Raw genomic sequence first — 12552 nt, 5'->3', positions numbered from 1 at the left:
GTGTTTGAGACAATGAAGGATGGAAACAGAGAGCTGGCAATGGGGAAAGTGTACATGGTTCATTGATTTCAGAAGACCAGAAAGTGAGTCCTTGGGATGCAACATTAGCCAGCACAGTCATGCTTGTTTGAAAGGAGATATTCCTTAACTGTCTGCAGATGAAACCTGACTTTTAAACTTTCCTAAACAAGCAAAGCTTGTTAGTCCCTCACTTTTGCAGCCTCTACTGACCATACAGACCAGAGCCTGGGCTGAGTAGCTCTCACATAGCATTGAGGCTGTAAGCATTTACAGGCTCACCGAATCACTGAATCACAAAATAGCTGAGGCTGGAAGGGACCCCTGGAGGTGACCTAGTTCAACACCCTGCCCAGCACCTCACACAGGATCACATCCAGGCAGGTTCTGAGTATCTCCAGAGAAGGAGACTCTGCAGCCTCTCAGGAGACTCCAGAGCCTCCCTGGGCAACCTGTTTGGTGCTCTGTCACCCTCACAGTAAAGAAGTGTTTCCTCATTCAGCTGGAGCTTCCTGTGCTTTAGTTTGTGCCCACTGCCTCTTGTCCTGTCACTGGGCACCACTAAAAGGAATCTGGCCCCATCCTCTTGACAGCCTCCCTTCAGATATTTGTGCACATTAACAAGATCCCCACTTGGCCTTCTCTTCTCCAGGCCGACCAGGCCCAGGTTTCTTGGCCTCTCCTCATGTGAGAGGTTCTCCAGTCTCCTCAACACCTCAGTAGCCCTCTAATGGACTCACTCCAGTATCTCCATGTCCCTCTTGTACTGGGGAGCCTGGAACTGGGCACAGCACTCCCAGAGAGGCCTCACCAGGGCTAATCCGAGGGGCTGGATCACCCCTTTGACCTACTGGCAACACTACTCCTAATGCACCCCATGATACCGTTGGCCTTCTTGGCCACAAGGGCACATTGCACTCAGGTCTACGTACGGAGAAACCTTGTTTGAGTAGAGAGCTCTGTAATTGCAAAAAACTGTTTTCTCCAACATGTAGAAAATAGTGGTTCACAGGGATGTGCCATAATCTGACCTGTAGGTTTTATAATGCTTTTTTGACTAAAGGCTATAGTTTTCCTGTCATGTTTCTGTCCCTCAGACCTAGGAAATAACAATTCTGTGTACATATTCTGCAAGTATCAATAATTAGGGGTTCACCACTAACCCAGAAGATCTAATACAGAAAAAATATTATGTGTGTGAAGCCTCTATGAAAATAAATAAAGTATTGTATTATTATGTTCAATGTACGTGCAGCATGGCCAGGAATTTTAATTTAGAGAATGGGAGATAATAAACATGACGAGGTCTGATGGGAAGATTGTTGCTTTCCAGTGGAAATGTTTTGCTGCTCACTTTGTTCTTCACTTTGAACTGTGAAAGAGGGACAGTAATGAAGCTAATAATAAAATATTATTATGGCTCCTGAGGAAAAAGGACAGCAGGGCAGAGACTGTCCTGCACATCAGAGAGTGGCTTTCAGGCCGGTAGCAGGGGAAATGCAGGGAATGGGAACTGCAGAGTGTAGGGGAAATGGAAGCATCATGAGGAATATATCTGGGAGTGTAAATTGCACAGTGAGACCTGTCAGACTGCTTCTTTCCCCCACTAAGAATGGTGGGATGTAGTACATAGTGTTACCCAGGAGCAAATGTCCATGATGCCCTTGCTGATACCCATGATGGAAGTTGCATGCAGGCTCTGCTGGTTCCCCAGGACAAAGAGATGGGAGACAGGTCCTACGTCCCTGTTGCTGGAGCCTATGGTGGGGACATGCCCTAGGACTGCTGGAGGTGATGCCAATGGCTTCACTTCCCTCCATCTTGTTTAGCCTATAGAAAAGGAGGTGCAGAGGAGACCTTATCATTCTCTACAACTACCTAAAAGGAGGCCTAGCAATGTGGGGATCGGCCTCTTATCCCAAGCATTCAGTGATAAGGCAAGAGGGAATGTCCTTAAGTTACATGAGGAGAGGTTTAGGTTAGATATTAGGAAAAAATTATTCATAGAAAGGGTTGTGAAGGATTGGAACAGGCTGCCCAGTGAAGTGGCTGAATCACCATCCCTGGAGGTACTGAAAAGACGTGTAGATGCAGTGCTTAAGGACAGGATTTAGTGATAGGCTTGGCAGTGCTACGTTGATGGTTGGACCAGATGATCTTAGAGGTCTTTTCCAATCTAAATGATTCTGTGCGTCTATGATTCTAACTTACCTATCAGGCATGTATCTGTGCCAGAGGGTCTGACGCATCCTGACAGCTGAGTCACGAAAGGCTCAGAGTTGCTTTTGACAGTTTTTTTTTTTTTTTTTTCTTCAGCTCTCCCTGAGTGACTTAGACCAGCCAAAGCCAGTAATTTTATAATGGAAATCTGCACTGTGACTTTGAAAGCCAAAGCCAGTAGTTTTATAATGGAAATCTGTGCTGTGACTTTGAAATATTTTCCATATTTGGAAATTTCCATATGGAAATTGGATATTTCCATATCATATTTGGCATCGTGTATGAGTTGTAACCATTTTACAGCTTTTATTGTTATTATTAGTTTTAATCATACTAGAAAAGTGGGGGGCATAGAAATAAAACAACAAAAAAACACCCTCAAGTCTTCACTACCCTCTAGGTAAAGAAACAGACATATTATCTTCCATTCCTGATAGGTAATGTGATGATGGTGGTGGACCCCAGACAGTGCCATTTCCTTGTAACAATTCCTTCTTAGGGCTGAGATCTCAGCGTGACACCTGCCTGTACCACATACAACACGACAGTGAGATCCTCTTTGTCCATCCCCTCATTACTTTGCCATTATTACACCCTGCCACCATCCCCTCTCCTTACGTGGCTACCTCGTGAGACGAATCTGAAGGCATCTTGTCTCGTTACAGCCTCCGTCTGCCTCCCTTTGCACATGTGCTGCCTCCTGCTTGCTGCTCTGTGCTGATTCAGTCGTCAGAGCAGAATGAGACACCACCCTGTGGGCCTTCTCTCTCTTTTCCCAACGCTCTGTCCAAAGCTGCGGTAACAGAACAAAATGAATAAAAGTCTTCATTTAGGAAATGACAGAGGGAAGAAAATTGGGTGACTAATTCAGGGTAATCAAAGCATTTCAACTGCAAATGAAGAGTAGAAAGCAGAGGAGAGGTTAAACAAACACAAAGTAGTTTTCCTTGGCTTGACATAAAATGATAATGTAGTGGGGCACTTGTGACACAGAAGAGCCCTACACAAGTGATTCACCTACTGGTGTCTAGTGCCTTTGGAGACCCACTTGGCCTCTGCTTTCTCACCCTGCCACCCTGTGTGGATGTTTCAGACGCACCAGGCCTCCTTGGGTGGCACTTAGTAGCAATGTTAGGCAAGCTGAACAACTTCTGAGATAAATGAAGGTGTCTATGAGCCAGCCTCCAAGCTCCTCTTATAGCCAGTGGGAATGTAGTCAATGCATCCAGTGGAGCTCAGGAGATGATGGGGTCACCTGAAGGCAAACACCTACATGTGGACAGCTCTCTGAGCTGTGCTCATGGCATGGATAAGACCTCCAATGGCCACCATGAGGGTGAAGACACCAGCTTCTAGAAGACATCCACATACGAACACATAATCTTAGGCTTTCTGCTCAGCGAGGTGGGTCCTGATGGGGAGGTGTGAGCCCAACCAGCCCTTGGAGAGTGGCAGAAGAAGATTTTGATGGCTGGTTGGGCTCATCAGCTGCACTCTTGCAGCTGATGGAGATGTCTCTTGAGGATGCGACGTGTGTGACCCAGGAAGCACACAGCAGCAAGGCACCCAGGGAGTTGCTGCCCTTTTTAATGCCCATTAAATCCCAGACAGAGACTGTCCTCTGTATGGTGATAGCTCTACACACTTAGCATAATCTCTGCAGAGTTTAAGGAGAGTCCTTCACACGGTTCTCGATATAGATACTAATCTGGCCCAAGAAAATAAAAGATGCTCTTTTCAGAATGGGGAATATAACATACCCGAGGGGTACACAGACACTGTCTTTCCAAAAAAATAACACTGTCTGTAAATAGTAAACTAACAGAACTTAGACAATCTGATCGTTTGGGTTGTTGCTTCATATAGGAACAACCAATAAATAACACCACTCAAAGTGGTGTTGATGAGTCTCTGACAGGGAAAAACATGTGATTCTTCCTTGCTGAAACACGGACCAGGGGGTCTGATGAATTTGTTTTTTAATTGACTTTGACTGCACAGCCTTTTGCTTTTATGCTGCAGATGGGACTGCGTGTAATCATTTCGCAAGGAGCCTGTCCCGCATGAATCATAAATGTCTTGTGGCTAGAAGCTAATATAATTTCGGAACGTGTGGGAAGGGTTTGATTTATTGAGGGAGTCACATGATGAGGTTTAGGTCTGCACAAGCTTGAGGCTTTCCTTTCGATCCCGAGGCGTACAGTGAGTCGGAGGGGGTGGCAGATGGAATCTGTTTTATTTCACATCTCTGCCTCTACAAGTGCAGCAGGAGAGGGAACCACAACCTTCCTGGAAGATTTATGAAGCTGGCAACTTTGATGAAATATTTTTATGGAGCGCTTTACTTTTATTGCTTTGCAAGTGGCTTCCCAATACTTGTCAATGCTGACAAAAGCAAAAATGCTTTGGAAGCCTGTATGAACTGAGTGGGGGGAAATAATGAGGACGAGCAAGCCAGCTGCTGTTAACAAGGTGAAGGCTAGCCTGGAGCATACTTGTGGAGACATACTGCCAGGCACATATGTTTACCAGTGAAAATGTAAAGCATGTAGAGAGAGTAATCCCAAAAGTACTATGATGAGACAATCCTCATCAGAAAAGGCAAATCAAAACCTTCAGGCAACTTTATTGGTTACAGCATTGGATGTCTCTGACGTTGTTCTGTGCTACTTGTCCCAGGCAATGAAGGTTGCTTGCACAGTATGGAGCTCTCCTTGACCAGGGCAAGAACATCACCTGCCTATTCCAACCCTGGGGCTGTCTGCTTTCAGTGGAGTCTCCTGTGCCTTCAAACCTTTCAGCATTTTCTGTATATACTGAAACTGGCAGACCATTTACACTGCTTCTACATCCAACCCTTGCCCTGGTCTCAGCAAGTCTTTGCTCAGACTCTCTCTCCCATCTCTGGTCAGGCCAGTCTCTAAATCATCTTGCCCAGATGGTTGGTCCTTGTTCCCAGCCTGTGAATTGGCTGCTCCTCAGAAACCTCTCCAAGCTCATCCACCGTACTTCCCCTGTCTGGCACCCCATCTCCTCATATCTCTAACTATCAGCCTAACAGCAGGAGAAGGCCCAGTTGGGTTCATCTTCTTTGTATTCCTAATGAACTCATGCTGCTGAAGATATTTCTGTTCCAGGATCTCCCTGTGATGGGCATGGTGCTGTGACCAGCTGGAGGCATCCTCAGAGGTGCTGTAGGCTTGGCAAAAGAAGATTTAGCGGTCTTTATTCTGGAGCTGAGTGTATGAAAAAAATTGGAGTATCATGCCCAGCCAGGATAAATAAAAAAAGCTATAAAACAGAAGCTAAGGATAAAATGAGTGGATGCTGAAGTGGCTGGAAGACAGAGGCTCCTCGCAGGACTAGAAAGGTAATCCAGCCCTCTGATGTTCCCTGTTCCTCTAGGTGTAGCCCAAGACTCAGATAAGCAGAGCTCTTCTCTGCTTTTTCTTTTGCTCATCTTTGCTAGGCAGGCAACAACCCATCCTTGCATTTGTAATTCAGGTCATAAGAGTGTATTTGTATTAATTTTGGAAGGAAGAGAGTTTTAGAGCAGCTGAATGGAACGGACAGCTGCTGACTGGAAGCCATCCATCTCAAAGCCAGTCCTTCCAGTTCTCTGGATATTCCTTCCCCTTCGACGGTGGGTTTTGCTTTCTAAGTTTCAATGAACGCCAGTGTAACACAGTTTTGGGCAGGATGTGTTTTTAGCAAGCACCTAATTTTCTGATGGAGAAAGCTAATACCAGTTCTTCAGATGACAACAGATAGCAAAACCCAAGAGAAAAAGAACTTGAATGTTTTAAATGGAAAGTGTGCCAGGTGCTGCTTGACAGGAGAGAGGAGGAGAGGGATTCTCTAAAAAGCTACATGCCTGATTGGTTGTCAGAAAAAAAATCTGCACTGTGTAGTATATGAAGAAGGAGGAATGATGTGACCAAACCTTATTTACCTTTTCCAACAGTGTGAATGTGTCTAATGAAAGACATTGTCCTTACTAGCCAGGTAGGCATCTTTATGCCTATAGGTCCAAAGCTGATGCAGATTTTGAAGTCTGAAATAAGTCTGTGTTTTGTCATGTGGTGGTTGGACAAATTGGAGGGGAAACATAAGTGTCATGGTCACCGAAGTGACAGACGTTTGCTTTGTAGGTTGCTGGTCTAGTATAAGGAAAGATCCAGCAAGAACAGTCCTGTTGGGAACAGGCAGCGTGTGGCAGTCTGACTGACTGGGGAACTTCTCAAACAGCTTTCATCTCTGATGTCTAAGGGAGAAATGAAGAAACAGTAAGGAATTTCTATTTTTAAAAACTATTCATGGGAGGATTAGCCTCTCTAGACTTTTGCAGAAGTAATCTCAGGCTCCTTTGTTAACCTACAAAGGCTGTAGAAATTGGGAAAACCAGAGGGACACACCAGGTAAAGAGCTTCCAGTTGATTTTACACTAGTCATTTTGAAAATCCTTTCTCTTTCTCTCTCTCTTTTAAGATTTTAAAATAAATATATATATATTTAATGAAAAGTCAGTTTTTCACACTGACTTGTGAAATGCAGAGCTTAGTCATCAGTAACTTTATTTTGAACAAACATTTCTTTCAGTTAAAATTATTTCCTGATTTAACCCAGTTTTGCAAATAGCAAAATTTCACAGTTCCTGCAAATTTCCCTTTTGGGAAAGAGACATAAATTTGCTATCTATTGGAAAAATGTCATGTTCTGGTTCAGACACCAAAACTGATTTGGTGATGGAGCTGGGTATATAAGTGACACCACTTGCATACACTTACGCTTGCAAAAGGAAAACGCTGCCTACAAAAAAAAAAAAAAAAAAAAAAAAAAAAAACAGGAAAACAAAAGCCTACTCACTGAAATAAAAAAGAACAAGTGAAAAATAACAGTTTTTTTTTTTTCCTTTTTGTATTTTCATATACACTGCCATCAGAGAAATCCAAAATGGCTTCAGGATAAAGAGCATCACTGTTCCTGCCACTTGCTCTTTCCCCAGGGTATAAGACACTGGGTTCAAATACTCTATTCGTGTCTTCAAAGCTCTTGGTGGGTCAGATTTAAATTATCAAAACAGAAAATAAATAAATCAGTGGCTGTGATTAATTCTTTTGCTCTCTGCAATGGAGCCATGGAGCATTCTGCAGCACGGATTCTACATGGAGAAATCTGAAAATCCCACTAGGTGTCCACCTGCATCCTTAGACCCCAACACACATTTGGTCAATAGTATGGAAAAATGTCTTTCACATTATTTATAGGTGACAATGTGTTAGGCAGCCACCTCTAGCATGATGTATACAACTCACACCCCAGCTGGCCACACTAAGTCACAGGTGGACTACTCTGACCCAAAATTGTACACTAGGTTTCAGCTGTGGATTGAACAGTACACCTCTCAGATCACTATATTTTTTTGTATTTTGGTGTTACAAATTGAAAAAGTAGTCCATACCATGTTAGGTGCTAGATGTTATACAGACATCCACCAAGTCTGTACCCCAAAGAACTTCCAGACTAAGGGCTCAGCTACACAGATGCAGAAGGAAACTAATAAAAGGAAAGCAGCTTCCCTGGAGTGACACCAAAAGTCTACAGAAGTGGTGGGAAGAGTACGTGGGTGCCCCATTCCCAATCTAGCACTTATTTGCTTTCTGAGAATTTCTTGGTCTGTGAGTCATTTTTTTAGCCTTAAAAAATCTTCTCAAGTAAACAACAGGACTGAAAAAAAAAAAAATTGTGCTCCTATATATACATGCAAACAAACAGAAGGCCAATAAAAGCCATCATTAGCTATTCAGAGTGAACTCCAACTTTCCCTTGAGTGTTGCTGTTGTAGCAACACAGCATAGGATAACTAGCTTGTATTTTGTTTGTTTGTTTGTTTTAATGTCCCAAAATGATATATAATCTTTTTATTAAAGAAAGGATGCTCTAGACTTGATGAATTATATGAAGTACCTGCAGACATTTCCAGAACTGAGCAAACCCCAGACCAGTTACAAGGCAAAGAGAGGAGACTGGGGGGACCCCATGAGATACGAGACCACAGCAATCAGCAGATCTCACAAACAAAACTGGAGCTTGGCCATGATCATTGCCTCAGTCGCACACTGCTCCTGAGCCAGCCAAAATGTTGCTTCAGCCTTGTAGCAAGGAGAAACGATCCCAAAAAATCCAGCTGACCAGTGAGTCTCTGACCGAACTGCCGGGCCGTAAGTCAGTGGTCAGTGAGCATGCCCCAGGTCAAAATGAGTCAATGACTAAATCACGGGCAAGCCAGTGGAAGGATGTGCAGCAGTTTCTGCTGCCCAAATGTGCTTTCAGCTGGGTGTAGCTGGCCAGGATTGGGGTTCCTCAGGTTAACCACTGCTCCCTGCACATCTGGGGTCAGGCAGCTCATTAACAACCACCTTCACACCGAGCAAAACATCCCTGCAAAGTGCTCTTGCTCTTCCTTACGACCTTGCCAGCAGCTTTGTAAGTTGTCATTTTGCCTCCCCAGAAGACCGAATCAATCACTTGGCATATGCTGCTGTCTGGGGTGCAATTAATCAGCTCAGCCTTTGACGTGACCCCTTGCAGCCTGGGAATGCGGAGGGGAGATGTGCCAGAAGGGTCAGAGGGCTCATTTCACAGCCTCCGGAGGCAGCTGAGCATGGATAAGATACCTTTCATAGAAGCTGGCTCGCTCATTAGCATCTGGGGATCTCATTAAAGTTTTATAAGTTGTTTTTTTTTTTTTTTTTTTTTTTTAAAGCTTTGGCTCCTCATAGTTTAAGGTCACTATAGCACTGCTCTACAGTAATTATGGTAATCGAAAGTGTTTTCTTCCTGCTACACTAATTAGCACGTGGAGAATCTTAAGAAACCATTGTACACTGCAACAGAACCATCCAGATGGTGCATGTTTTTTGTTTTAACTACATATTTTGCTCTCAGCCCACAATTTGTAGGCATGCTCTGTTTCTTTTCCAAAAGTTTCTCGGGAGATGCTTGTTATCTTCCAGCTCTTCTGCACTAAATGAGAAAAGGACTAAAATGAACCCATCTACAAAAATCTGAAGGATTTATGTGAAGCCTTTACACTCAAGAACCTACAATATCCTTTTTGCATAGGTAAATACTGTTTTCTGGGTGGGAGCTCAGAAGACCATAACCTCCAAAGTGCTTGTTTCTCTCTGTGGGTTAATAAGAAAGCCCATGGTGGCTGTAGAAGCAGGTAGCTACACTGCAGACATGGTGAGGCTGACCAAAGAGCAGGTCATAAGCCAAGGTCATAAGCACTGCTGGCAATTAAAGTTATGCACTATATACCTCAGGTTCAGGGCTGTGCTATTCCAGCCAACTCCACTAAAACTGTCTTAACACTGTAAGGAAATCCTGTGCAAGCCTAAGGGCATCCAGGAAAACAGCACTGTTTGCCTCAGTGCCAACCAAATGGAGATCCATCCCCGAAACAGCACGCTTCAAGAACTCTTTATTCATCTATAAATGGGTGAAACTAAGAAAACCATCTAAGGCGTCACCCTGCTGCTCAGTGGTAACAAATGTATAGTGGAGAAGGGGCTAGCAGGGACCTACTTCCAGCCCCTCCAGACCTGCTGGGGAAGGAGAAGAGCTTCTGGAGACACGTGGGCTCCTCCAGGAGTTGCATTTCTGTTCAGGTGTGAGGCAGTAAGAGGCTGTCCAAAGCCATCTTCCTCATGCTTGCTACTCTCAGGGTGCTGCAGGTGTTGAAGGGTTAGCTTCTCCTTGCTCTGGGGACAAGCTGTGGCATCGCTGCTGCTCAGAGTCCCTCAAACTTTTCCTGACTCTGGGAAGACTTCTCCAGTGGGCACTGCCTGTTTGATGTGTTCACCCTTGTGACCATCATCTGAAATTGGACTTCAACATCTGCCTGACCACAGTTACTCTGCAAAAAGCATCAGCACCTTTTTTTTTTTTTCTCTTGTCTTTAAGCCATACTGACCTTTGTGCCCTGGAGGCACATCCTCCCATCTCACAGTGTACCAAAACTCTTGGTCCCGTCTCTCTCTCTTCTCCTCACCACCCAACAGAGTGCTGCCAGGTTTTCCAGGTGGCTGTTCAGGATGACACATCTTCGATTTGTTCCTTCCTGATGCTGTGAGCTCTGAGAACCTCTCTGCTGTGGTCTGATGGCCAGCACTGCCCACGTGTGCCCACTAGAGTGAGTGGTGCTGATGCTCAGTGACCCTCTGTGCCAGATACAGGGAGTTTTACTGTTATCTCCTGGGAGCTGAAGCTTGGCATGGAAGCAAAAGATGGCAAAGAAGGCTAGGAAGCTGTGCACCTAAAATGGAATTTACCAACAAATCTCCAGAGTCTCCTCAGGACCAAACCTGGTCCCCAAACTCATGTCCTCACGCCCAAGGGGCGGCAGAGCAGCATTGCTGACTCCCAGGGGCAATGGTCAGGGGGATGCGATGTGTCCTCTCCCCTGCAAGCTGGGATTGGGGAATTATTGCAAAGGGGGAGGGTGAGAAGAATTAAACAGTTTCAGAAAGAAGCAGTTAGTCCAGATCCAAAGACAGCTTTCACTTGCGCTCACATGCCAGTTGGCACGAGCATTATCTGCAACACTCAGCACTGCAAACATTTTCCTGGAAGAGCTCTTATGAGTTCTGATTCAAGCACTTAAGTGTTCATGGATGTTCGTTTCCATAATAGTTCACCGAAACCCAGACACCTCCTCTGCTTCCTGCACAATATGCTGTAAATCTAAAGTAACTTGATCGCTTTTCTTCATGCACATGGGTGTACGCACACACATGCAATGGGATGCACATGTACATTGCATACCCTGGTACAGGAACACACACAGAGGTTGTCACCCCGTCAGATCCACAGCCATTCTCCTGGCAGTGAACTTCTCCTGCGGATCCAAAAGGCACGTCTGAATCACCCCAATGTTATTTTGTTGAAGGCACAAGAGGCACTGAAAGGCCTCACATTATAAAGGAGATGGGTTTGCCTAATGCAGATGTGACTTTATTCATCTTTGCACCTTTGCCAGGAGAAAGCGGTGGTAGAAGCTTTTTTTTTGAAGGTAGGGACATAAGCATGTTTCCAAGACTCCCGAGGTGCACCTGAAAGAAACGAGAAGCTAAACCCTGCTCGTAGTGTTAGTGGCATGACTGACATCAGTACTGCTAGGATGGCAGGGTAATACAAGTCACAGGGGACCTCAGGAGGTCTTCAGTCCAAATCTCTGCTCACAACAGGCTCAGCTACAACCGCAGACCAGATCACTAAGGGATTTATCCATCTGGATGTTGAAAATCTCCAGACATGGAGATTTTCAACTAAACGCCTTCACTGGGCAACCTGTCCTGTTGCTTGGCTGTCCCCCTGGGGAAAATCTTTGAGCTTATGTCTCATCTGACCCCTTCTTGTTCCAGTTGTGTCTTTTCTCTTGTCCTCCTGCCCCACGCCACTGAGAAAGGCTGGGATCTGTTGTCTCAGTAATTTCCTTGTAGGTGTCTGCAGGCTGCTGTGAGAGCCCCTCAAGGCTTTCTTCTCCTGAGGATGAACCAGCCCAGCTCCTCTAATATTTCTGTACATGGTTGATTCCAGCTCTGGGCATCTTGGTGTCCCTTGGCTGACCTTGCTCTAGTTTATCAGTGTCTTCTTGTACTGGATGGGGTGGTGGGAAGACTGGGCACAGAATCTAGATGTGGACAAATGAGCACAAAGTATTGACTTCTCTGCAGACATCTGCTTTAAGCTGACTTTCTGCCAGGGTATAAGCCTAGCCTGGGTTCCTCACTGTCCACAAAGATCCCTGGATGCTTTTCCAGCCTGCTGGTCCTCACCTTCAGGTGAGCCATAAAGCCAAGGAATTTCCCTTTGCTCTCCAGGACGTCTGTAAATAATCTCAGTTGCTCTGCTCCCAGGTATCCCAACTAATCAGCAAATCATTGTCACTTTCACAAGGCAGCATGAAAATCCTTCACAGCCCTTTGGACTGTACAGTACAGCTGAGTCAAGAATATCAGCATTGCTACCCATAAAGAGAATTGGGGACTTGTCCTTCCCAGCTTTAATAAGTGAGAACTTGCAGAATCAGAAAAAGTTATTTTTATCTTCTAATTGTTGGCACAAATAAAATAAAGACTGCCATATTTTTCTTTTTGAACTGTTCCTAGCAGTAGAGAAAGCAGAGAGCCCCTTGTAGCCCTGTTTCTTTAGGTAGTGCAAATCTTAATGGCTTCAGTGCACTTTATATTAATGACTTCAGTGCACTTTACATCACTCATTGCTGGAAGAGAAAGGCAGCACGGACCC

This window comes from Aythya marila, assembly GCF_965140915.1.
Source record: "Aythya marila genome assembly, chromosome: 2".
NCBI lineage: Eukaryota > Metazoa > Chordata > Aves > Anseriformes > Anatidae > Aythya > Aythya marila.
Note: the sequence above shows the minus strand (reverse complement) of the source record.